At 34.4% G+C, this 25,525-nt stretch overlaps 5 pseudogenes; all 5 read right to left on the bottom strand.

The window, feature by feature from the left end:
- Positions 1 to 1,614: 1,614 nt before the first annotated feature.
- On the bottom strand, positions 1,615 to 4,203 carry LOC148210064 (berberine bridge enzyme-like 14 pseudogene; annotated as a pseudogene).
- Positions 4,204 to 6,556: 2,353 nt separating this feature from the next.
- Positions 6,557 to 9,145, bottom strand: LOC148210063 (berberine bridge enzyme-like 14 pseudogene; annotated as a pseudogene).
- Positions 9,146 to 11,497: 2,352 nt separating this feature from the next.
- Positions 11,498 to 14,086, bottom strand: LOC148210062 (berberine bridge enzyme-like 14 pseudogene; annotated as a pseudogene).
- Positions 14,087 to 16,438: 2,352 nt separating this feature from the next.
- On the bottom strand, positions 16,439 to 19,027 carry LOC148210061 (berberine bridge enzyme-like 14 pseudogene; annotated as a pseudogene).
- Positions 19,028 to 21,379: 2,352 nt separating this feature from the next.
- LOC148210060 (berberine bridge enzyme-like 14 pseudogene) lies at positions 21,380 to 23,948 on the bottom strand (annotated as a pseudogene).
- Positions 23,949 to 25,525: the final 1,577 nt, after the last annotated feature.

Raw genomic sequence — 25,525 nt, 5'->3', positions numbered from 1 at the left:
TCGCCTTTTAACATATTTGAATCTCTTAGAATTCGTAGTTAGACAATATTTTTCAGTCTTTTTTATAGAACAATTAGATAAGGGAGAAAAGTTTGTACTTTCTACTTTGTATATATTATCAAATAGAAAAAGAAAATACAAAATGGAGAAAAGTTTAAAAATCATAATTTTTTCTTCCTTTTTAGTTAAATAACATTCGTGATCAGAGATTTAATTTCGATCCTCTGAAGAGCTATGCTCAGTTAAAAATTACCATTGACAAAAGCTAGAAAGAAAATGTCAATTCAAGCATAGTTTAGTAAATAAAGAACTTAGTGCCTTCATTAAAATTAATCAACTTGATGGAACGTGGGCCAGAGTTGAAAGGGATTCACCCCCAACAATATTAATGAGCTGTCAAAGCGACAGCACATATTGTACTAAAAAAAACCAAGATTAATGAGCCATAAAAGAAATGCGGTATGTTGGACCATAAGAAAGAGTTCGAATGATTGAGCCCAAATTTTACTAACATATGAGATGGATGTTTTCAAACTCTCGGAATATGAGAAAATGAGATTGAACCAAATTTTAGGACCAAATTGGTTATATCTATCAACCAATTCTACTCATCACCCAAAGTGGGAATTTGAACTAGCCCAATCACGAATATTAACGTATATATTAAAAAAGTAATAATAATATTTATATATTCATGAAATATTTAAAAAATAAACACATGAATTCATTAAAAAAGATTTTTCTTTGAAATAATAAACGTCTGGATTTAAAAAACCAAAAAGAAAAACAAAACAAAAAACGTTGTGAAAATTTATTCATTAATTACGATCATATGTATCAAAAGAAACTACAAATTAAATCCAAAGTATTAACGATATTTCTCATCACAATTCATTTAACATATTTGATTTCTCTTTTTTAAAAACAAAAAAACAAAAATATTATAAATCATACATGGTTTTTGTTTTTTAAAATCATAAAATAGAAAGCAAAAACTAAAAATAGAAAAAACAAAAAACCGAAAAAAGAAATCATTATCAAACGAACTCTAATTAATTCGATACAATTCCAGGACACACGTTCACGGTTCATTACCCCTTTCATTTTTTACGCTTCGTTTCCAACATTTCTATGGAAAAAAGAAACGATTTCTATATATATATATACCAAAAAAAAAAAAAAAAGAAGTTACTTATACGAAAGAAAATCAGCAAAAATATTGGAAGTCAATAAGGAGAACAAAAAATAGGCCTTGTTTGATTCGTCTTGTGCTTTCACTTACATTAGTAGCGTCCATCGAGTCATCAACCCCTATTCCTCTGAGGATGTCGTGGACAAATCTCCTTGGTTCTTTTCCATTCAATAATACAAAACCATTATATAAAACAAAAATATAAAACTATTCGTACATATTTTTTTTAGTACAACTATTCATACAATTTTATATTTTATAAAGTTATTGTAATTATGTTTAATAGTAAACTTTGAAATAATTGTGATATGTTACCTAATTACATATTACTGAATAAAATTATTGGTTATCTCAATGTGACCCAACAATATTTGAACAAACACATTTAAAAAAAAAAAGCATTCACGTTTATTTAGTAAACATCCATTTTCTAATTATTTTCGCTTTCCTATTAACATAAATTTAAATATAATTTAACGGATCAATAAATTCCTATTTGGTTCTTTCGGTAGTTGGACTGAGAATTATACCAACCACCTACTTCCCTTCAATTTGTGCCTTCGAGTCCTCAATGGTCGAGATCCTCTTGCAAATGGCAGCCTCCTTTGGTTGAGTGTTACAAGGTAAATACAAACGTCTCTTTTCTTTCGGCTTCTTTATGTGCAGTTTGAGAGTTGTTATTGGCAATAATAACGGCCGTGTAGTGAAATTCCTTCTCTATTGTGGTTCGGTCTTATGACGAAGCATTGGCAATTCAAGAAGGTTTGCCCTTGGCGATGGACAGGGGTTTCAGGCCAATTATCTTGACTTTCTTTAATGTTTGATTCGAATATATATAGATTAATGGATCAATCACAAATTATGATTCGATCCCACAACAACCAACTAAAGAATGCCGTTAATAATTGTAAATTAACATTCAATGATAAGGTTTTGCATTGATTAGTAACACAAGTTGTAGAAAATCAAGAATTCAAAGCTGTGCCAGGCCAACTAATTTGCTCAAATACATAACAAAACCATAATTAGAAGCCCAAGATACAATATTATTAGACGTTCGTATCGATTCACTCACAACATCAACGAGTAGGGATACTCTGTTCATTTCTGAAGAAATTTTCAGGATCAACCTTCGTCTTCACGCTCACCAATCTCTCAAAATTCCCCTTAAAATACTTCGCCCCGTAAACCCTACCTTCCTCCATGCTCCAACGGGCGGTGCTCCCCACGTCGATATCCCTGTAATTCAAGAACGCCTCTCTCGGATTCTTCGACACATAAGGCGTCATCACTTCGTACAATCGTCTCACCAATGCAATATTCTCCTCAGCCACTTCATCGCCCCCTTCCTTCCAGTTCGCAGAGTACTGGAGTTTGAATTTTACTCCTGCTCTGTGTGGAAATGGCGTCGCTGCCTCTGAAATCTGGCTCATCCTCCCTCCATAAGGGTTCCAAACGAGACCCACTTCCTTAATTTCAATAACCGCCTTCCAGATTGCTTCTATCCCTTCTCTCGGAATGGGTTCTCTCACGTAGTCCGATTTCCGTTTGAGAAAGGGCAAAGATGGGATTTCCCTGCTTAGTAAGGCCTCTGGGGCCGTCCCATTTGGGAAATTAAACCAAAACAGAACAGATTGAATCCAACTAATTTCACTACACTCCTGTTTCTGCAGTCTCAAACTGGATATGTTCTGATTCACAATCCCCAAAAGTTTCTCCGCTGGCCCAAGATACAAACCCACCAATGACGCCTTCCCTGTCATCTCCCCCTTATTCTTCCCTTTGGAAGCGCGTAGCATTAGTCTTATGAACAAATTCTCATCCAGCTTGTCTGCAACTTGCAGCCATTGCCAAACGACATCCGCTGCTCCTTCTTCTATGGTTCTGCCAACATTAAACACTGTAACTATTGAAGGGACTGGAACTAGCTTTATCTTCCATGAGAGAATGACTCCAAAGCTCCCTCCTCCCCCTCCTCTAATGGCCCAGAACAAATCCTCTCCCATTTGTTTTCGGTTTAGAATATGACCATGTACATTTACAATTTGTGCATCCACAATGTTGTCCACGGAGAGCCCAAATTTTCTCATTAAATTGCCATACCCGCCTCCTGAAATATGTCCACCAGCGCCCATCGTCGGGCAAACACCTCCAGGGAAGGCGTGGACTCCGCTCCTCTTAGCAATAGCGTAGTAAAGTTCCCCCATGGTGGCCCCTGCTTGAACCCAAGCGCTTTGGTCTGCGATATTAACATTAATGGCTCGTAGATTGAATAGGTCGAGGACGATGAATGGCTGTTGGGAGATGTAGGAGAGGCCTTCGTAATCATGGCCGCCGCTGCGGATTCTGATGTGTAGACCAACGCGTTTGGCACAAATAATAGTTGCTTGGACATGAGATTCGTGTTTCGCCGCGATAATGGCAAGTGGCTTTGGGGTTTGGGGGTTTTGAAATCGAGGGTTTCTGATGTAGAAATTGAGAGTTGGTAAGAACGAAGAATTGTTGGGGGTGAAGATGGCTTCAGAGATGGGGAAATTTGGCTGCCCGTTGCTGGATAGACATTGGAGAAAGATCCATTCAGCAAAACAACAAGTAGACACCCATGGCGACAAAATTAAAATGACAGAGAAAAATGTAAGGATTGAGGAAGATGATGATGAACTCATCATTTCTTTAATGAAAAATAGAACGTTGGGAATTTTTTGAATTGTGGTTCCTTGTCTTGGGGGTGTTTATAAAGAGACATGAGGATGGAAAGACTCTGTTCCAGATAGGTAACCATTCTATTTTTTTTCTTTTCTGTTATTTAAAATTTAGCTTATAATTTTGAAAGGTGAGCTGTGTTTTTTAATTTGTGATTCTGGTATTTGTAGCTACCTTGATTACGATGTGTTTATAAATGTAGTGTGTTATGGCAGACTATAGCGAGTTATTAATGGAGTTGATTTCAAATCGACATCCTACGTTTCCTTCTTTTAGATGAAATAAAGAAACAAGTACAACACCACACACACACGACAAAATAAATAATGGAAACAATAGAGTCGTTTAAATGTAACCTGTAGAAGGTTATTTTGGACGCATTTTATACCTTTTTTGTTTCTTATTTTCTTGTTTTTTATTTCTCGTTTCTTTTTCATTTATAATTTTTGAGAAATACAATTATTTGATAAACCATCATTGTTTTAGAAAGGCTTCTATCATTGTTGATCTAAAATAGTATAGGTTTTTTTTATCAAATTCTAAGATTTTAAAGGACCCAGTATTCTTGAACAATGAGAAATAACACATCTTTATATTTTGTTTCTTTCCATTTTGTTACTAACCATAATTGTTGATATCAAAAGAGCATAGTTTAGTATGACATTAGTAAACCTAGATTAAATATTCATTATTTCTACATTCATATATATTTGTAATGTAATATTCTCGCGAAATACTAATAATAACAAAAAAAAAACAAAAACATCATAGATAATTATAAGGTTACTTTTACAGGAGCCGAGACGAAACAAAGATTTTTGCATCGAGAAAGTTTTTATTGGTTGAATGTGATTGATCCTAGTATTCTTCTAGATTGCTAGAGTCTAACTCTTATGGAGATGACTCATTAGGATTTGTGAAGATTTCGTGCCAAGCAACTTAAACTAAGGAAAACTCATGCACCAATGCTGGTATTTTATAAAATGGTTGTTGTGGTTCTAAGGTTTTTTTAATCTAAAGGTTTTTTGTAATCTAATTTAATCAATATCGCCTTTTAACATATTTGAATCTCTTAGAATTCGTAGTTAGACAATATTTTTCAGTCTTTTTTATAGAACAATTAGATAAGGGAGAAAAGTTTGTACTTTCTACTTTGTATATATTATCAAATAGAAAAAGAAAATACAAAATGGAGAAAAGTTTAAAAATCATAATTTTTTCTTCCTTTTTAGTTAAATAACATTCGTGATCAGAGATTTAATTTCGATCCTCTGAAGAGCTATGCTCAGTTAAAAATTACCATTGACAAAAGCTAGAAAGAAAATGTCAATTCAAGCATAGTTTAGTAAATAAAGAACTTAGTGCCTTCATTAAAATTAATCAACTTGATGGAACGTGGGCCAGAGTTGAAAGGGATTCACCCCCAACAATATTAATGAGCTGTCAAAGCGACAGCACATATTGTACTAAAAAAAACCAAGATTAATGAGCCATAAAAGAAATGCGGTATGTTGGACCATAAGAAAGAGTTCGAATGATTGAGCCCAAATTTTACTAACATATGAGATGGATGTTTTCAAACTCTCGGAATATGAGAAAATGAGATTGAACCAAATTTTAGGACCAAATTGGTTATATCTATCAACCAATTCTACTCATCACCCAAAGTGGGAATTTGAACTAGCCCAATCACGAATATTAACGTATATATTAAAAAAGTAATAATAATATTTATATATTCATGAAATATTTAAAAAATAAACACATGAATTCATTAAAAAAGATTTTTCTTTGAAATAATAAACGTCTGGATTTAAAAAACCAAAAAGAAAAACAAAACAAAAAACGTTGTGAAAATTTATTCATTAATTACGATCATATGTATCAAAAGAAACTACAAATTAAATCCAAAGTATTAACGATATTTCTCATCACAATTCATTTAACATATTTGATTTCTCTTTTTTAAAAACAAAAAAACAAAAATATTATAAATCATACATGGTTTTTGTTTTTTAAAATCATAAAATAGAAAGCAAAAACTAAAAATAGAAAAAACAAAAAACCGAAAAAAGAAATCATTATCAAACGAACTCTAATTAATTCGATACAATTCCAGGACACACGTTCACGGTTCATTACCCCTTTCATTTTTTACGCTTCGTTTCCAACATTTCTATGGAAAAAAGAAACGATTTCTATATATATATATACCAAAAAAAAAAAAAAAAGAAGTTACTTATACGAAAGAAAATCAGCAAAAATATTGGAAGTCAATAAGGAGAACAAAAAATAGGCCTTGTTTGATTCGTCTTGTGCTTTCACTTACATTAGTAGCGTCCATCGAGTCATCAACCCCTATTCCTCTGAGGATGTCGTGGACAAATCTCCTTGGTTCTTTTCCATTCAATAATACAAAACCATTATATAAAACAAAAATATAAAACTATTCGTACATATTTTTTTTAGTACAACTATTCATACAATTTTATATTTTATAAAGTTATTGTAATTATGTTTAATAGTAAACTTTGAAATAATTGTGATATGTTACCTAATTACATATTACTGAATAAAATTATTGGTTATCTCAATGTGACCCAACAATATTTGAACAAACACATTTAAAAAAAAAAAGCATTCACGTTTATTTAGTAAACATCCATTTTCTAATTATTTTCGCTTTCCTATTAACATAAATTTAAATATAATTTAACGGATCAATAAATTCCTATTTGGTTCTTTCGGTAGTTGGACTGAGAATTATACCAACCACCTACTTCCCTTCAATTTGTGCCTTCGAGTCCTCAATGGTCGAGATCCTCTTGCAAATGGCAGCCTCCTTTGGTTGAGTGTTACAAGGTAAATACAAACGTCTCTTTTCTTTCGGCTTCTTTATGTGCAGTTTGAGAGTTGTTATTGGCAATAATAACGGCCGTGTAGTGAAATTCCTTCTCTATTGTGGTTCGGTCTTATGACGAAGCATTGGCAATTCAAGAAGGTTTGCCCTTGGCGATGGACAGGGGTTTCAGGCCAATTATCTTGACTTTCTTTAATGTTTGATTCGAATATATATAGATTAATGGATCAATCACAAATTATGATTCGATCCCACAACAACCAACTAAAGAATGCCGTTAATAATTGTAAATTAACATTCAATGATAAGGTTTTGCATTGATTAGTAACACAAGTTGTAGAAAATCAAGAATTCAAAGCTGTGCCAGGCCAACTAATTTGCTCAAATACATAACAAAACCATAATTAGAAGCCCAAGATACAATATTATTAGACGTTCGTATCAATTCACTCACAACATCAACGAGTAGGGATACTCTGTTCATTTCTGAAGAAATTTTCAGGATCAACCTTCGTCTTCACGCTCACCAATCTCTCAAAATTCCCCTTAAAATACTTCGCCCCGTAAACCCTACCTTCCTCCATGCTCCAACGGGCGGTGCTCCCCACGTCGATATCCCTGTAATTCAAGAACGCCTCTCTCGGATTCTTCGACACATAAGGCGTCATCACTTCGTACAATCGTCTCACCAATGCAATATTCTCCTCAGCCACTTCATCGCCCCCTTCCTTCCAGTTCGCAGAGTACTGGAGTTTGAATTTTACTCCTGCTCTGTGTGGAAATGGCGTCGCTGCCTCTGAAATCTGGCTCATCCTCCCTCCATAAGGGTTCCAAACGAGACCCACTTCCTTAATTTCAATAACCGCCTTCCAGATTGCTTCTATCCCTTCTCTCGAAATGGGTTCTCTCACGTAGTCCGATTTCCGTTTGAGAAAGGGCAAAGATGGGATTTCCCTGCTTAGTAAGGCCTCTGGGGCCGTCCCATTTGGGAAATTAAACCAAAACAGAACAGATTGAATCCAACTAATTTCACTACACTCCTGTTTCTGCAGTCTCAAACTGGATATGTTCTGATTCACAATCCCCAAAAGTTTCTCCGCTGGCCCAAGATACAAACCCACCAATGACGCCTTCCCTGTCATCTCCCCCTTATTCTTCCCTTTGGAAGCGCGTAGCATTAGTCTTATGAACAAATTCTCATCCAGCTTGTCTGCAACTTGCAGCCATTGCCAAACGACATCCGCTGCTCCTTCTTCTATGGTTCTGCCAACATTAAACACTGTAACTATTGAAGGGACTGGAACTAGCTTTATCTTCCATGAGAGAATGACTCCAAAGCTCCCTCCTCCCCCTCCTCTAATGGCCCAGAACAAATCCTCTCCCATTTGTTTTCGGTTTAGAATATGACCATGTACATTTACAATTTGTGCATCCACAATGTTGTCCACGGAGAGCCCAAATTTTCTCATTAAATTGCCATACCCGCCTCCTGAAATATGTCCACCAGCGCCCATCGTCGGGCAAACACCTCCAGGGAAGGCGTGGACTCCGCTCCTCTTAGCAATAGCGTAGTAAAGTTCCCCCATGGTGGCCCCTGCTTGAACCCAAGCGCTTTGGTCTGCGATATTAACATTAATGGCTCGTAGATTGAATAGGTCGAGGACGATGAATGGCTGTTGGGAGATGTAGGAGAGGCCTTCGTAATCATGGCCGCCGCTGCGGATTCTGATGTGTAGACCAACGCGTTTGGCACAAATAATAGTTGCTTGGACATGAGATTCGTGTTTCGCCGCGATAATGGCAAGTGGCTTTGGGGTTTGGGGGTTTTGAAATCGAGGGTTTCTGATGTAGAAATTGAGAGTTGGTAAGAACGAAGAATTGTTGGGGGTGAAGATGGCTTCAGAGATGGGGAAATTTGGCTGCCCGTTGCTGGATAGACATTGGAGAAAGATCCATTCAGCAAAACAACAAGTAGACACCCATGGCGACAAAATTAAAATGACAGAGAAAAATGTAAGGATTGAGGAAGATGATGATGAACTCATCATTTCTTTAATGAAAAATAGAACGTTGGGAATTTTTTGAATTGTGGTTCCTTGTCTTGGGGGTGTTTATAAAGAGACATGAGGATGGAAAGACTCTGTTCCAGATAGGTAACCATTCTATTTTTTTTCTTTTCTGTTATTTAAAATTTAGCTTATAATTTTGAAAGGTGAGCTGTGTTTTTTAATTTGTGATTCTGGTATTTGTAGCTACCTTGATTACGATGTGTTTATAAATGTAGTGTGTTATGGCAGACTATAGCGAGTTATTAATGGAGTTGATTTCAAATCGACATCCTACGTTTCCTTCTTTTAGATGAAATAAAGAAACAAGTACAACACCACACACACACGACAAAATAAATAATGGAAACAATAGAGTCGTTTAAATGTAACCTGTAGAAGGTTATTTTGGACGCATTTTATACCTTTTTTGTTTCTTATTTTCTTGTTTTTTATTTCTCGTTTCTTTTTCATTTATAATTTTTGAGAAATACAATTATTTGATAAACCATCATTGTTTTAGAAAGGCTTCTATCATTGTTGATCTAAAATAGTATAGGTTTTTTTTATCAAATTCTAAGATTTTAAAGGACCCAGTATTCTTGAACAATGAGAAATAACACATCTTTATATTTTGTTTCTTTCCATTTTGTTACTAACCATAATTGTTGATATCAAAAGAGCATAGTTTAGTATGACATTAGTAAACCTAGATTAAATATTCATTATTTCTACATTCATATATATTTGTAATGTAATATTCTCGCGAAATACTAATAATAACAAAAAAAAAACAAAAACATCATAGATAATTATAAGGTTACTTTTACAGGAGCCGAGACGAAACAAAGATTTTTGCATCGAGAAAGTTTTTATTGGTTGAATGTGATTGATCCTAGTATTCTTCTAGATTGCTAGAGTCTAACTCTTATGGAGATGACTCATTAGGATTTGTGAAGATTTCGTGCCAAGCAACTTAAACTAAGGAAAACTCATGCACCAATGCTGGTATTTTATAAAATGGTTGTTGTGGTTCTAAGGTTTTTTTAATCTAAAGGTTTTTTGTAATCTAATTTAATCAATATCGCCTTTTAACATATTTGAATCTCTTAGAATTCGTAGTTAGACAATATTTTTCAGTCTTTTTTATAGAACAATTAGATAAGGGAGAAAAGTTTGTACTTTCTACTTTGTATATATTATCAAATAGAAAAAGAAAATACAAAATGGAGAAAAGTTTAAAAATCATAATTTTTTCTTCCTTTTTAGTTAAATAACATTCGTGATCAGAGATTTAATTTCGATCCTCTGAAGAGCTATGCTCAGTTAAAAATTACCATTGACAAAAGCTAGAAAGAAAATGTCAATTCAAGCATAGTTTAGTAAATAAAGAACTTAGTGCCTTCATTAAAATTAATCAACTTGATGGAACGTGGGCCAGAGTTGAAAGGGATTCACCCCCAACAATATTAATGAGCTGTCAAAGCGACAGCACATATTGTACTAAAAAAAACCAAGATTAATGAGCCATAAAAGAAATGCGGTATGTTGGACCATAAGAAAGAGTTCGAATGATTGAGCCCAAATTTTACTAACATATGAGATGGATGTTTTCAAACTCTCGGAATATGAGAAAATGAGATTGAACCAAATTTTAGGACCAAATTGGTTATATCTATCAACCAATTCTACTCATCACCCAAAGTGGGAATTTGAACTAGCCCAATCACGAATATTAACGTATATATTAAAAAAGTAATAATAATATTTATATATTCATGAAATATTTAAAAAATAAACACATGAATTCATTAAAAAAGATTTTTCTTTGAAATAATAAACGTCTGGATTTAAAAAACCAAAAAGAAAAACAAAACAAAAAACGTTGTGAAAATTTATTCATTAATTACGATCATATGTATCAAAAGAAACTACAAATTAAATCCAAAGTATTAACGATATTTCTCATCACAATTCATTTAACATATTTGATTTCTCTTTTTTAAAAACAAAAAAACAAAAATATTATAAATCATACATGGTTTTTGTTTTTTAAAATCATAAAATAGAAAGCAAAAACTAAAAATAGAAAAAACAAAAAACCGAAAAAAGAAATCATTATCAAACGAACTCTAATTAATTCGATACAATTCCAGGACACACGTTCACGGTTCATTACCCCTTTCATTTTTTACGCTTCGTTTCCAACATTTCTATGGAAAAAAGAAACGATTTCTATATATATATATACCAAAAAAAAAAAAAAAAGAAGTTACTTATACGAAAGAAAATCAGCAAAAATATTGGAAGTCAATAAGGAGAACAAAAAATAGGCCTTGTTTGATTCGTCTTGTGCTTTCACTTACATTAGTAGCGTCCATCGAGTCATCAACCCCTATTCCTCTGAGGATGTCGTGGACAAATCTCCTTGGTTCTTTTCCATTCAATAATACAAAACCATTATATAAAACAAAAATATAAAACTATTCGTACATATTTTTTTTAGTACAACTATTCATACAATTTTATATTTTATAAAGTTATTGTAATTATGTTTAATAGTAAACTTTGAAATAATTGTGATATGTTACCTAATTACATATTACTGAATAAAATTATTGGTTATCTCAATGTGACCCAACAATATTTGAACAAACACATTTAAAAAAAAAAGCATTCACGTTTATTTAGTAAACATCCATTTTCTAATTATTTTCGCTTTCCTATTAACATAAATTTAAATATAATTTAACGGATCAATAAATTCCTATTTGGTTCTTTCGGTAGTTGGACTGAGAATTATACCAACCACCTACTTCCCTTCAATTTGTGCCTTCGAGTCCTCAATGGTCGAGATCCTCTTGCAAATGGCAGCCTCCTTTGGTTGAGTGTTACAAGGTAAATACAAACGTCTCTTTTCTTTCGGCTTCTTTATGTGCAGTTTGAGAGTTGTTATTGGCAATAATAACGGCCGTGTAGTGAAATTCCTTCTCTATTGTGGTTCGGTCTTATGACGAAGCATTGGCAATTCAAGAAGGTTTGCCCTTGGCGATGGACAGGGGTTTCAGGCCAATTATCTTGACTTTCTTTAATGTTTGATTCGAATATATATAGATTAATGGATCAATCACAAATTATGATTCGATCCCACAACAACCAACTAAAGAATGCCGTTAATAATTGTAAATTAACATTCAATGATAAGGTTTTGCATTGATTAGTAACACAAGTTGTAGAAAATCAAGAATTCAAAGCTGTGCCAGGCCAACTAATTTGCTCAAATACATAACAAAACCATAATTAGAAGCCCAAGATACAATATTATTAGACGTTCGTATCAATTCACTCACAACATCAACGAGTAGGGATACTCTGTTCATTTCTGAAGAAATTTTCAGGATCAACCTTCGTCTTCACGCTCACCAATCTCTCAAAATTCCCCTTAAAATACTTCGCCCCGTAAACCCTACCTTCCTCCATGCTCCAACGGGCGGTGCTCCCCACGTCGATATCCCTGTAATTCAAGAACGCCTCTCTCGGATTCTTCGACACATAAGGCGTCATCACTTCGTACAATCGTCTCACCAATGCAATATTCTCCTCAGCCACTTCATCGCCCCCTTCCTTCCAGTTCGCAGAGTACTGGAGTTTGAATTTTACTCCTGCTCTGTGTGGAAATGGCGTCGCTGCCTCTGAAATCTGGCTCATCCTCCCTCCATAAGGGTTCCAAACGAGACCCACTTCCTTAATTTCAATAACCGCCTTCCAGATTGCTTCTATCCCTTCTCTCGAAATGGGTTCTCTCACGTAGTCCGATTTCCGTTTGAGAAAGGGCAAAGATGGGATTTCCCTGCTTAGTAAGGCCTCTGGGGCCGTCCCATTTGGGAAATTAAACCAAAACAGAACAGATTGAATCCAACTAATTTCACTACACTCCTGTTTCTGCAGTCTCAAACTGGATATGTTCTGATTCACAATCCCCAAAAGTTTCTCCGCTGGCCCAAGATACAAACCCACCAATGACGCCTTCCCTGTCATCTCCCCCTTATTCTTCCCTTTGGAAGCGCGTAGCATTAGTCTTATGAACAAATTCTCATCCAGCTTGTCTGCAACTTGCAGCCATTGCCAAACGACATCCGCTGCTCCTTCTTCTATGGTTCTGCCAACATTAAACACTGTAACTATTGAAGGGACTGGAACTAGCTTTATCTTCCATGAGAGAATGACTCCAAAGCTCCCTCCTCCCCCTCCTCTAATGGCCCAGAACAAATCCTCTCCCATTTGTTTTCGGTTTAGAATATGACCATGTACATTTACAATTTGTGCATCCACAATGTTGTCCACGGAGAGCCCAAATTTTCTCATTAAATTGCCATACCCGCCTCCTGAAATATGTCCACCAGCGCCCATCGTCGGGCAAACACCTCCAGGGAAGGCGTGGACTCCGCTCCTCTTAGCAATAGCGTAGTAAAGTTCCCCCATGGTGGCCCCTGCTTGAACCCAAGCGCTTTGGTCTGCGATATTAACATTAATGGCTCGTAGATTGAATAGGTCGAGGACGATGAATGGCTGTTGGGAGATGTAGGAGAGGCCTTCGTAATCATGGCCGCCGCTGCGGATTCTGATGTGTAGACCAACGCGTTTGGCACAAATAATAGTTGCTTGGACATGAGATTCGTGTTTCGCCGCGATAATGGCAAGTGGCTTTGGGGTTTGGGGGTTTTGAAATCGAGGGTTTCTGATGTAGAAATTGAGAGTTGGTAAGAACGAAGAATTGTTGGGGGTGAAGATGGCTTCAGAGATGGGGAAATTTGGCTGCCCGTTGCTGGATAGACATTGGAGAAAGATCCATTCAGCAAAACAACAAGTAGACACCCATGGCGACAAAATTAAAATGACAGAGAAAAATGTAAGGATTGAGGAAGATGATGATGAACTCATCATTTCTTTAATGAAAAATAGAACGTTGGGAATTTTTTGAATTGTGGTTCCTTGTCTTGGGGGTGTTTATAAAGAGACATGAGGATGGAAAGACTCTGTTCCAGATAGGTAACCATTCTATTTTTTTTCTTTTCTGTTATTTAAAATTTAGCTTATAATTTTGAAAGGTGAGCTGTGTTTTTTAATTTGTGATTCTGGTATTTGTAGCTACCTTGATTACGATGTGTTTATAAATGTAGTGTGTTATGGCAGACTATAGCGAGTTATTAATGGAGTTGATTTCAAATCGACATCCTACGTTTCCTTCTTTTAGATGAAATAAAGAAACAAGTACAACACCACACACACACGACAAAATAAATAATGGAAACAATAGAGTCGTTTAAATGTAACCTGTAGAAGGTTATTTTGGACGCATTTTATACCTTTTTTGTTTCTTATTTTCTTGTTTTTTATTTCTCGTTTCTTTTTCATTTATAATTTTTGAGAAATACAATTATTTGATAAACCATCATTGTTTTAGAAAGGCTTCTATCATTGTTGATCTAAAATAGTATAGGTTTTTTTTATCAAATTCTAAGATTTTAAAGGACCCAGTATTCTTGAACAATGAGAAATAACACATCTTTATATTTTGTTTCTTTCCATTTTGTTACTAACCATAATTGTTGATATCAAAAGAGCATAGTTTAGTATGACATTAGTAAACCTAGATTAAATATTCATTATTTCTACATTCATATATATTTGTAATGTAATATTCTCGCGAAATACTAATAATAACAAAAAAAAAACAAAAACATCATAGATAATTATAAGGTTACTTTTACAGGAGCCGAGACGAAACAAAGATTTTTGCATCGAGAAAGTTTTTATTGGTTGAATGTGATTGATCCTAGTATTCTTCTAGATTGCTAGAGTCTAACTCTTATGGAGATGACTCATTAGGATTTGTGAAGATTTCGTGCCAAGCAACTTAAACTAAGGAAAACTCATGCACCAATGCTGGTATTTTATAAAATGGTTGTTGTGGTTCTAAGGTTTTTTTAATCTAAAGGTTTTTTGTAATCTAATTTAATCAATATCGCCTTTTAACATATTTGAATCTCTTAGAATTCGTAGTTAGACAATATTTTTCAGTCTTTTTTATAGAACAATTAGATAAGGGAGAAAAGTTTGTACTTTCTACTTTGTATATATTATCAAATAGAAAAAGAAAATACAAAATGGAGAAAAGTTTAAAAATCATAATTTTTTCTTCCTTTTTAGTTAAATAACATTCGTGATCAGAGATTTAATTTCGATCCTCTGAAGAGCTATGCTCAGTTAAAAATTACCATTGACAAAAGCTAGAAAGAAAATGTCAATTCAAGCATAGTTTAGTAAATAAAGAACTTAGTGCCTTCATTAAAATTAATCAACTTGATGGAACGTGGGCCAGAGTTGAAAGGGATTCACCCCCAACAATATTAATGAGCTGTCAAAGCGACAGCACATATTGTACTAAAAAAAACCAAGATTAATGAGCCATAAAAGAAATGCGGTATGTTGGACCATAAGAAAGAGTTCGAATGATTGAGCCCAAATTTTACTAACATATGAGATGGATGTTTTCAAACTCTCGGAATATGAGAAAATGAGATTGAACCAAATTTTAGGACCAAATTGGTTATATCTATCAACCAATTCTACTCATCACCCAAAGTGGGAATTTGAACTAGCCCAATCACGAATATTAACGTATATATTAAAAAAGTAATAATAATATTTATATATTCATGAAATATTTAAAAAATAAACACATGAATTCATTAAAAAAGATTTTTCTTTGAAATAATAAACGTCTGGATTTAAAAAACCAAAAAGAAAAACAAAACAAAAAACGTTGTGAAAATTTATTCATTAATTACGATCATATGTATCAAAAGAAACTACAAATTAAATCCAAAGTATTAACGATATTTCTCATCACAATTCATTTAACATATTTGATTTCTCTTTTTTAAAAACAAAAAAACAAAAATATTATAAATCATACATGGTTTTTGTTTTTTAAAATCATAAAATAGAAAGCAAAAACTAAAAATAGAAAAAACAAAAAACCGAAAAAAGAAATCATTATCAAACGAACTCTAATTAATTCGATACAATTCCAGGACACACGTTCACGGTTCATTACCCCTTTCATTTTTTACGCTTCGTTTCCAACATTTCTATGGAAAAAAGAAACGATTTCTATATATATATATACCAAAAAAAAAAAAAAAAGAAGTTACTTATACGAAAGAAAATCAGCAAAAATATTGGAAGTCAATAAGGAGAACAAAAAATAGGCCTTGTTTGATTCGTCTTGTGCTTTCACTTACATTAGTAGCGTCCATCGAGTCATCAACCCCTATTCCTCTGAGGATGTCGTGGACAAATCTCCTTGGTTCTTTTCCATTCAATAATACAAAACCATTATATAAAACAAAAATATAAAACTATTCGTACATATTTTTTTTAGTACAACTATTCATACAATTTTATATTTTATAAAGTTATTGTAATTATGTTTAATAGTAAACTTTGAAATAATTGTGATATGTTACCTAATTACATATTACTGAATAAAATTATTGGTTATCTCAATGTGACCCAACAATATTTGAACAAACACATTTAAAAAAAAAAGCATTCACGTTTATTTAGTAAACATCCATTTTCTAATTATTTTCGCTTTCCTATTAACATAAATTTAAATATAATTTAACGGATCAATAAATTCCTATTTGGTTCTTTCGGTAGTTGGACTGAGAATTATACCAACCACCTACTTCCCTTCAATTTGTGCCTTCGAGTCCTCAATGGTCGAGATCCTCTTGCAAATGGCAGCCTCCTTTGGTTGAGTGTTACAAGGTAAATACAAACGTCTCTTTTCTTTCGGCTTCTTTATGTGCAGTTTGAGAGTTGTTATTGGCAATAATAACGGCCGTGTAGTGAAATTCCTTCTCTATTGTGGTTCGGTCTTATGACGAAGCATTGGCAATTCAAGAAGGTTTGCCCTTGGCGATGGACAGGGGTTTCAGGCCAATTATCTTGACTTTCTTTAATGTTTGATTCGAATATATATAGATTAATGGATCAATCACAAATTATGATTCGATCCCACAACAACCAACTAAAGAATGCCGTTAATAATTGTAAATTAACATTCAATGATAAGGTTTTGCATTGATTAGTAACACAAGTTGTAGAAAATCAAGAATTCAAAGCTGTGCCAGGCCAACTAATTTGCTCAAATACATAACAAAACCATAATTAGAAGCCCAAGATACAATATTATTAGACGTTCGTATCAATTCACTCACAACATCAACGAGTAGGGATACTCTGTTCATTTCTGAAGAAATTTTCAGGATCAACCTTCGTCTTCACGCTCACCAATCTCTCAAAATTCCCCTTAAAATACTTCGCCCCGTAAACCCTACCTTCCTCCATGCTCCAACGGGCGGTGCTCCCCACGTCGATATCCCTGTAATTCAAGAACGCCTCTCTCGGATTCTTCGACACATAAGGCGTCATCACTTCGTACAATCGTCTCACCAATGCAATATTCTCCTCAGCCACTTCATCGCCCCCTTCCTTCCAGTTCGCAGAGTACTGGAGTTTGAATTTTACTCCTGCTCTGTGTGGAAATGGCGTCGCTGCCTCTGAAATCTGGCTCATCCTCCCTCCATAAGGGTTCCAAACGAGACCCACTTCCTTAATTTCAATAACCGCCTTCCAGATTGCTTCTATCCCTTCTCTCGAAATGGGTTCTCTCACGTAGTCCGATTTCCGTTTGAGAAAGGGCAAAGATGGGATTTCCCTGCTTAGTAAGGCCTCTGGGGCCGTCCCATTTGGGAAATTAAACCAAAACAGAACAGATTGAATCCAACTAATTTCACTACACTCCTGTTTCTGCAGTCTCAAACTGGATATGTTCTGATTCACAATCCCCAAAAGTTTCTCCGCTGGCCCAAGATACAAACCCACCAATGACGCCTTCCCTGTCATCTCCCCCTTATTCTTCCCTTTGGAAGCGCGTAGCATTAGTCTTATGAACAAATTCTCATCCAGCTTGTCTGCAACTTGCAGCCATTGCCAAACGACATCCGCTGCTCCTTCTTCTATGGTTCTGCCAACATTAAACACTGTAACTATTGAAGGGACTGGAACTAGCTTTATCTTCCATGAGAGAATGACTCCAAAGCTCCCTCCTCCCCCTCCTCTAATGGCCCAGAACAAATCCTCTCCCATTTGTTTTCGGTTTAGAATATGACCATGTACATTTACAATTTGTGCATCCACAATGTTGTCCACGGAGAGCCCAAATTTTCTCATTAAATTGCCATACCCGCCTCCTGAAATATGTCCACCAGCGCCCATCGTCGGGCAAACACCTCCAGGGAAGGCGTGGACTCCGCTCCTCTTAGCAATAGCGTAGTAAAGTTCCCCCATGGTGGCCCCTGCTTGAACCCAAGCGCTTTGGTCTGCGATATTAACATTAATGGCTCGTAGATTGAATAGGTCGAGGACGATGAATGGCTGTTGGGAGATGTAGGAGAGGCCTTCGTAATCATGGCCGCCGCTGCGGATTCTGATGTGTAGACCAACGCGTTTGGCACAAATAATAGTTGCTTGGACATGAGATTCGTGTTTCGCCGCGATAATGGCAAGTGGCTTTGGGGTTTGGGGGTTTTGAAATCGAGGGTTTCTGATGTAGAAATTGAGAGTTGGTAAGAACGAAGAATTGTTGGGGGTGAAGATGGCTTCAGAGATGGGGAAATTTGGCTGCCCGTTGCTGGATAGACATTGGAGAAAGATCCATTCAGCAAAACAACAAGTAGACACCCATGGCGACAAAATTAAAATGACAGAGAAAAATGTAAGGATTGAGGAAGATGATGATGAACTCATCATTTCTTTAATGAAAAATAGAACGTTGGGAATTTTTTGAATTGTGGTTCCTTGTCTTGGGGGTGTTTATAAAGAGACATGAGGATGGAAAGACTCTGTTCCAGATAGGTAACCATTCTATTTTTTTTCTTTTCTGTTATTTAAAATTTAGCTTATAATTTTGAAAGGTGAGCTGTGTTTTTTAATTTGTGATTCTGGTATTTGTAGCTACCTTGATTACGATGTGTTTATAAATGTAGTGTGTTATGGCAGACTATAGCGAGTTATTAATGGAGTTGATTTCAAATCGACATCCTACGTTTCCTTCTTTTAGATGAAATAAAGAAACAAGTACAACACCACACACACACGACAAAATAAATAATGGAAACAATAGAGTCGTTTAAATGTAACCTGTAGAAGGTTATTTTGGACGCATTTTATACCTTTTTTGTTTCTTATTTTCTTGTTTTTTATTTCTCGTTTCTTTTTCATTTATAATTTTTGAGAAATACAATTATTTGATAAACCATCATTGTTTTAGAAAGGCTTCTATCATTGTTGATCTAAAATAGTATAGGTTTTTTTTATCAAATTCTAAGATTTTAAAGGACCCAGTATTCTTGAACAATGAGAAATAACACATCTTTATATTTTGTTTCTTTCCATTTTGTTACTAACCATAATTGTTGATATCAAAAGAGCATAGTTTAGTATGACATTAGTAAACCTAGATTAAATATTCATTATTTCTACATTCATATATATTTGTAATGTAATATTCTCGCGAAATACTAATAATAACAAAAAAAAAACAAAAACATCATAGATAATTATAAGGTTACTTTTACAGGAGCCGAGACGAAACAAAGATTTTTGCATCGAGAAAGTTTTTATTGGTTGAATGTGATTGATCCTAGTATTCTTCTAGATTGCTAGAGTCTAACTCTTATGGAGATGACTCATTAGGATTTGTGAAGATTTCGTGCCAAGCAACTTAAACTAAGGAAAACTCATGCACCAATGCTGGTATTTTATAAAATGGTTGTTGTGGTTCTAAGGTTTTTTTAATCTAAAGGTTTTTTGTAATCTAATTTAATCAATATCGCCTTTTAACATATTTGAATCTCTTAGAATTCGTAGTTAGACAATATTTTTCAGTCTTTTTTATAGAACAATTAGATAAGGGAGAAAAGTTTGTACTTTCTACTTTGTATATATTATCAAATAGAAAAAGAAAATACAAAATGGAGAAAAGTTTAAAAATCATAATTTTTTCTTCCTTTTTAGTTAAATAACATTCGTGATCAGAGATTTAATTTCGATCCTCTGAAGAGCTATGCTCAGTTAAAAATTACCATTGACAAAAGCTAGAAAGAAAATGTCAATTCAAGCATAGTTTAGTAAATAAAGAACTTAGTGCCTTCATTAAAATTAATCAACTTGATGGAACGTGGGCCAGAGTTGAAAGGGATTCACCCCCAACAATATTAATGAGCTGTCAAAGCGACAGCACATATTGTACTAAAAAAAACCAAGATTAATGAGCCATAAAAGAAATGCGGTATGTTGGACCATAAGAAAGAGTTCGAATGATTGAGCCCAAATTTTACTAACATATGAGATGGATGTTTTCAAACTCTCGGAATATGAGAAAATGAGATTGAACCAAATTTTAGGACCAAATTGGTTATATCTATCAACCAATTCTACTCATCACCCAAAGTGGGAATTTGAACTAGCCCAATCACGAATATTAACGTATATATTAAAAAAGTAATAATAATATTTATATATTCATGAAATATTTAAAAAATAAACACATGAATTCATTAAAAAAGATTTTTCTTTGAAATAATAAACGTCTGGATTTAAAAAACCAAAAAGAAAAACAAAACAAAAAACGTTGTGAAAATTTATTCATTAATTACGATCATATGTATCAAAAGAAACTACAAATTAAATCCAAAGTATTAACGATATTTCTCATCACAATTCATTTAACATATTTGATTTCTCTTTTTTAAAAACAAAAAAACAAAAATATTATAAATCATACATGGTTTTTGTTTTTTAAAATCATAAAATAGAAAGCAAAAACTAAAAATAGAAAAAACAAAAAACCGAAAAAAGAAATCATTATCAAACGAACTCTAATTAATTCGATACAATTCCAGGACACACGTTCACGGTTCATTACCCCTTTCATTTTTTACGCTTCGTTTCCAACATTTCTATGGAAAAAAGAAACGATTTCTATATATATATATACCAAAAAAAAAAAAAAAAGAAGTTACTTATACGAAAGAAAATCAGCAAAAATATTGGAAGTCAATAAGGAGAACAAAAAATAGGCCTTGTTTGATTCGTCTTGTGCTTTCACTTACATTAGTAGCGTCCATCGAGTCATCAACCCCTATTCCTCTGAGGATGTCGTGGACAAATCTCCTTGGTTCTTTTCCATTCAATAATACAAAACCATTATATAAAACAAAAATATAAAACTATTCGTACATATTTTTTTTAGTACAACTATTCATACAATTTTATATTTTATAAAGTTATTGTAATTATGTTTAATAGTAAACTTTGAAATAATTGTGATATGTTACCTAATTACATATTACTGAATAAAATTATTGGTTATCTCAATGTGACCCAACAATATTTGAACAAACACATTTAAAAAAAAAAGCATTCACGTTTATTTAGTAAACATCCATTTTCTAATTATTTTCGCTTTCCTATTAACATAAATTTAAATATAATTTAACGGATCAATAAATTCCTATTTGGTTCTTTCGGTAGTTGGACTGAGAATTATACCAACCACCTACTTCCCTTCAATTTGTGCCTTCGAGTCCTCAATGGTCGAGATCCTCTTGCAAATGGCAGCCTCCTTTGGTTGAGTGTTACAAGGTAAATACAAACGTCTCTTTTCTTTCGGCTTCTTTATGTGCAGTTTGAGAGTTGTTATTGGCAATAATAACGGCCGTGTAGTGAAATTCCTTCTCTATTGTGGTTCGGTCTTATGACGAAGCATTGGCAATTCAAGAAGGTTTGCCCTTGGCGATGGACAGGGGTTTCAGGCCAATTATCTTGACTTTCTTTAATGTTTGATTCGAATATATATAGATTAATGGATCAATCACAAATTATGATTCGATCCCACAACAACCAACTAAAGAATGCCGTTAATAATTGTAAATTAACATTCAATGATAAGGTTTTGCATTGATTAGTAACACAAGTTGTAGAAAATCAAGAATTCAAAGCTGTGCCAGGCCAACTAATTTGCTCAAATACATAACAAAACCATAATTAGAAGCCCAAGATACAATATTATTAGACGTTCGTATCAATTCACTCACAACATCAACGAGTAGGGATACTCTGTTCATTTCTGAAGAAATTTTCAGGATCAACCTTCGTCTTCACGCTCACCAATCTCTCAAAATTCCCCTTAAAATACTTCGCCCCGTAAACCCTACCTTCCTCCATGCTCCAATGGGCGGTGCTCCCCACGTCGATATCCCTGTAATTCAAGAACGCCTCTCTCGGATTCTTCGACACATAAGGCGTCATCACTTCGTACAATCGTCTCACCAATGCAATATTCTCCTCAGCCACTTCATCGCCCCCTTCCTTCCAGTTCGCAGAGTACTGGAGTTTGAATTTTACTCCTGCTCTGTGTGGAAATGGCGTCGCTGCCTCTGAAATCTGGCTCATCCTCCCTCCATAAGGGTTCCAAACGAGACCCACTTCCTTAATTTCAATAACCGCCTTCCAGATTGCTTCTATCCCTTCTCTCGAAATGGGTTCTCTCACGTAGTCCGATTTCCGTTTGAGAAAGGGCAAAGATGGGATTTCCCTGCTTAGTAAGGCCTCTGGGGCCGTCCCATTTGGGAAATTAAACCAAAACAGAACAGATTGAATCCAACTAATTTCACTACACTCCTGTTTCTGCAGTCTCAAACTGGATATGTTCTGATTCACAATCCCCAAAAGTTTCTCCGCTGGCCCAAGATACAAACCCACCAATGACGCCTTCCCTGTCATCTCCCCCTTATTCTTCCCTTTGGAAGCGCGTAGCATTAGTCTTATGAACAAATTCTCATCCAGCTTGTCTGCAACTTGCAGCCATTGCCAAACGACATCCGCTGCTCCTTCTTCTATGGTTCTGCCAACATTAAACACTGTAACTATTGAAGGGACTGGAACTAGCTTTATCTTCCATGAGAGAATGACTCCAAAGCTCCCTCCTCCCCCTCCTCTAATGGCCCAGAACAAATCCTCTCCCATTTGTTTTCGGTTTAGAATATGACCATGTACATTTACAATTTGTGCATCCACAATGTTGTCCACGGAGAGCCCAAATTTTCTCATTAAATTGCCATACCCGCCTCCTGAAATATGTCCACCAGCGCCCATCGTCGGGCAAACACCTCCAGGGAAGGCGTGGACTCCGCTCCTCTTAGCAATAGCGTAGTAAAGTTCCCCCATGGTGGCCCCTGCTTGAACCCAAGCGCTTTGGTCTGCGATATTAACATTAATGGCTCGTAGATTGAATAGGTCGAGGACGATGAATGGCTGTTGGGAGATGTAGGAGAGGCCTTCGTAATCATGGCCGCCGCTGCGGATTCTGATGTGTAGACCAACGCGTTTGGCACAAATAATAGTTGCTTGGACATGAGATTCGTGTTTCGCCGCGATAATGGCAAGTGGCTTTGGGGTTTGGGGGTTTTGAAATCGAGGGTTTCTGATGTAGAAATTGAGAGTTGGTAAGAACGAAGAATTGTTGGGGGTGAAGATGGCTTCAGAGATGGGGAAATTTGGCTGCCCGTTGCTGGATAGACATTGGAGAAAGATCCATTCAGCAAAACAACAAGTAGACACCCATGGCGACAAAATTAAAATGACAGAGAAAAATGTAAGGATTGAGGAAGATGATGATGAACTCATCATTTCTTTAATGAAAAATAGAACGTTGGGAATTTTTTGAATTGTGGTTCCTTGTCTTGGGGGTGTTTATAAAGAGACATGAGGATGGAAAGACTCTGTTCCAGATAGGTAACCATTCTATTTTTTTTCTTTTCTGTTATTTAAAATTTAGCTTATAATTTTGAAAGGTGAGCTGTGTTTTTTAATTTGTGATTCTGGTATTTGTAGCTACCTTGATTACGATGTGTTTATAAATGTAGTGTGTTATGGCAGACTATAGCGAGTTATTAATGGAGTTGATTTCAAATCGACATCCTACGTTTCCTTCTTTTAGATGAAATAAAGAAACAAGTACACACCACACACACACGACAAAATAAATAATGGAAACAATAGAGTCGTTTAAATGTAACCTGTAGAAGGTTATTTTGGACGCATTTTATACCTTTTTTGTTTCTTATTTTCTTGTTTTTTATTTCTCGTTTCTTTTTCATTTATAATTTTTGAGAAATACAATTATTTGATAAACCATCATTGTTTTAGAAAGGCTTCTATCATTGTTGATCTAAAATAGTATAGGTTTTTTTTATCAAATTCTAAGATTTTAAAGGACCCAGTATTCTTGAACAATGAGAAATAACACATCTTTATATTTTGTTTCTTTCCATTTTGTTACTAACCATAATTGTTGATATCAAAAGAGCATAGTTTAGTATGACATTAGTAAACCTAGATTAAATATTCATTATTTCTACATTCATATATATTTGTAATGTAATATTCTCGCGAAATACTAATAATAACAAAAAAAAAACAAAAACATCATAGATAATTATAAGGTTACTTTTACAGGAGCCGAGACGAAACAAAGATTTTTGCATCGAGAAAGTTTTTATTGGTTGAATGTGATTGATCCTAGTATTCTTCTAGATTGCTAGAGTCTAACTCTTATGGAGATGACTCATTAGGATTTGTGAAGATTTCGTGCCAAGCAACTTAAACTAAGGAAAACTCATGCACCAATGCTGGTATTTTATAAAATGGTTGTTGTGGTTCTAAGGTTTTTTTAATCTAAAGGTTTTTTGTAATCTAATTTAATCAATATCGCCTTTTAACATATTTGAATCTCTTAGAATTCGTAGTTAGACAATATTTTTCAGTCTTTTTTATAGAACAATTAGATAAGGGAGAAAAGTTTGTACTTTCTACTTTGTATATATTATCAAATAGAAAAAGAAAATACAAAATGGAGAAAAGTTTAAAAATCATAATTTTTTCTTCCTTTTTAGTTAAATAACATTCGTGATCAGAGATTTAATTTCGATCCTCTGAAGAGCTATGCTCAGTTAAAAATTACCATTGACAAAAGCTAGAAAGAAAATGTCAATTCAAGCATAGTTTAGTAAATAAAGAACTTAGTGCCTTCATTAAAATTAATCAACTTGATGGAACGTGGGCCAGAGTTGAAAGGGATTCACCCCCAACAATATTAATGAGCTGTCAAAGCGACAGCACATATTGTACTAAAAAAAACCAAGATTAATGAGCCATAAAAGAAATGCGGTATGTTGGACCATAAGAAAGAGTTCGAATGATTGAGCCCAAATTTTACTAACATATGAGATGGATGTTTTCAAACTCTCGGAATATGAGAAAATGAGATTGAACCAAATTTTAGGACCAAATTGGTTATATCTATCAACCAATTCTACTCATCACCCAAAGTGGGAATTTGAACTAGCCCAATCACGAATATTAACGTATATATTAAAAAAGTAATAATAATATTTATATATTCATGAAATATTTAAAAAATAAACACATGAATTCATTAAAAAAGATTTTTCTTTGAAATAATAAACGTCTGGATTTAAAAAACCAAAAAGAAAAACAAAACAAAAAACGTTGTGAAAATTTATTCAT

The sequence above is a fragment of the Momordica charantia genome (assembly GCF_013281855.1).
Source record: "Momordica charantia cultivar OHB3-1 chromosome 7 unlocalized genomic scaffold, Mcharantia_2.0 BLBB01000007.1, whole genome shotgun sequence".
In the NCBI taxonomy this organism is placed as follows: Eukaryota; Viridiplantae; Streptophyta; class Magnoliopsida; order Cucurbitales; family Cucurbitaceae; genus Momordica; species Momordica charantia.
Note: the sequence above shows the minus strand (reverse complement) of the source record. Positions and strands in the feature narration are given on the sequence as shown.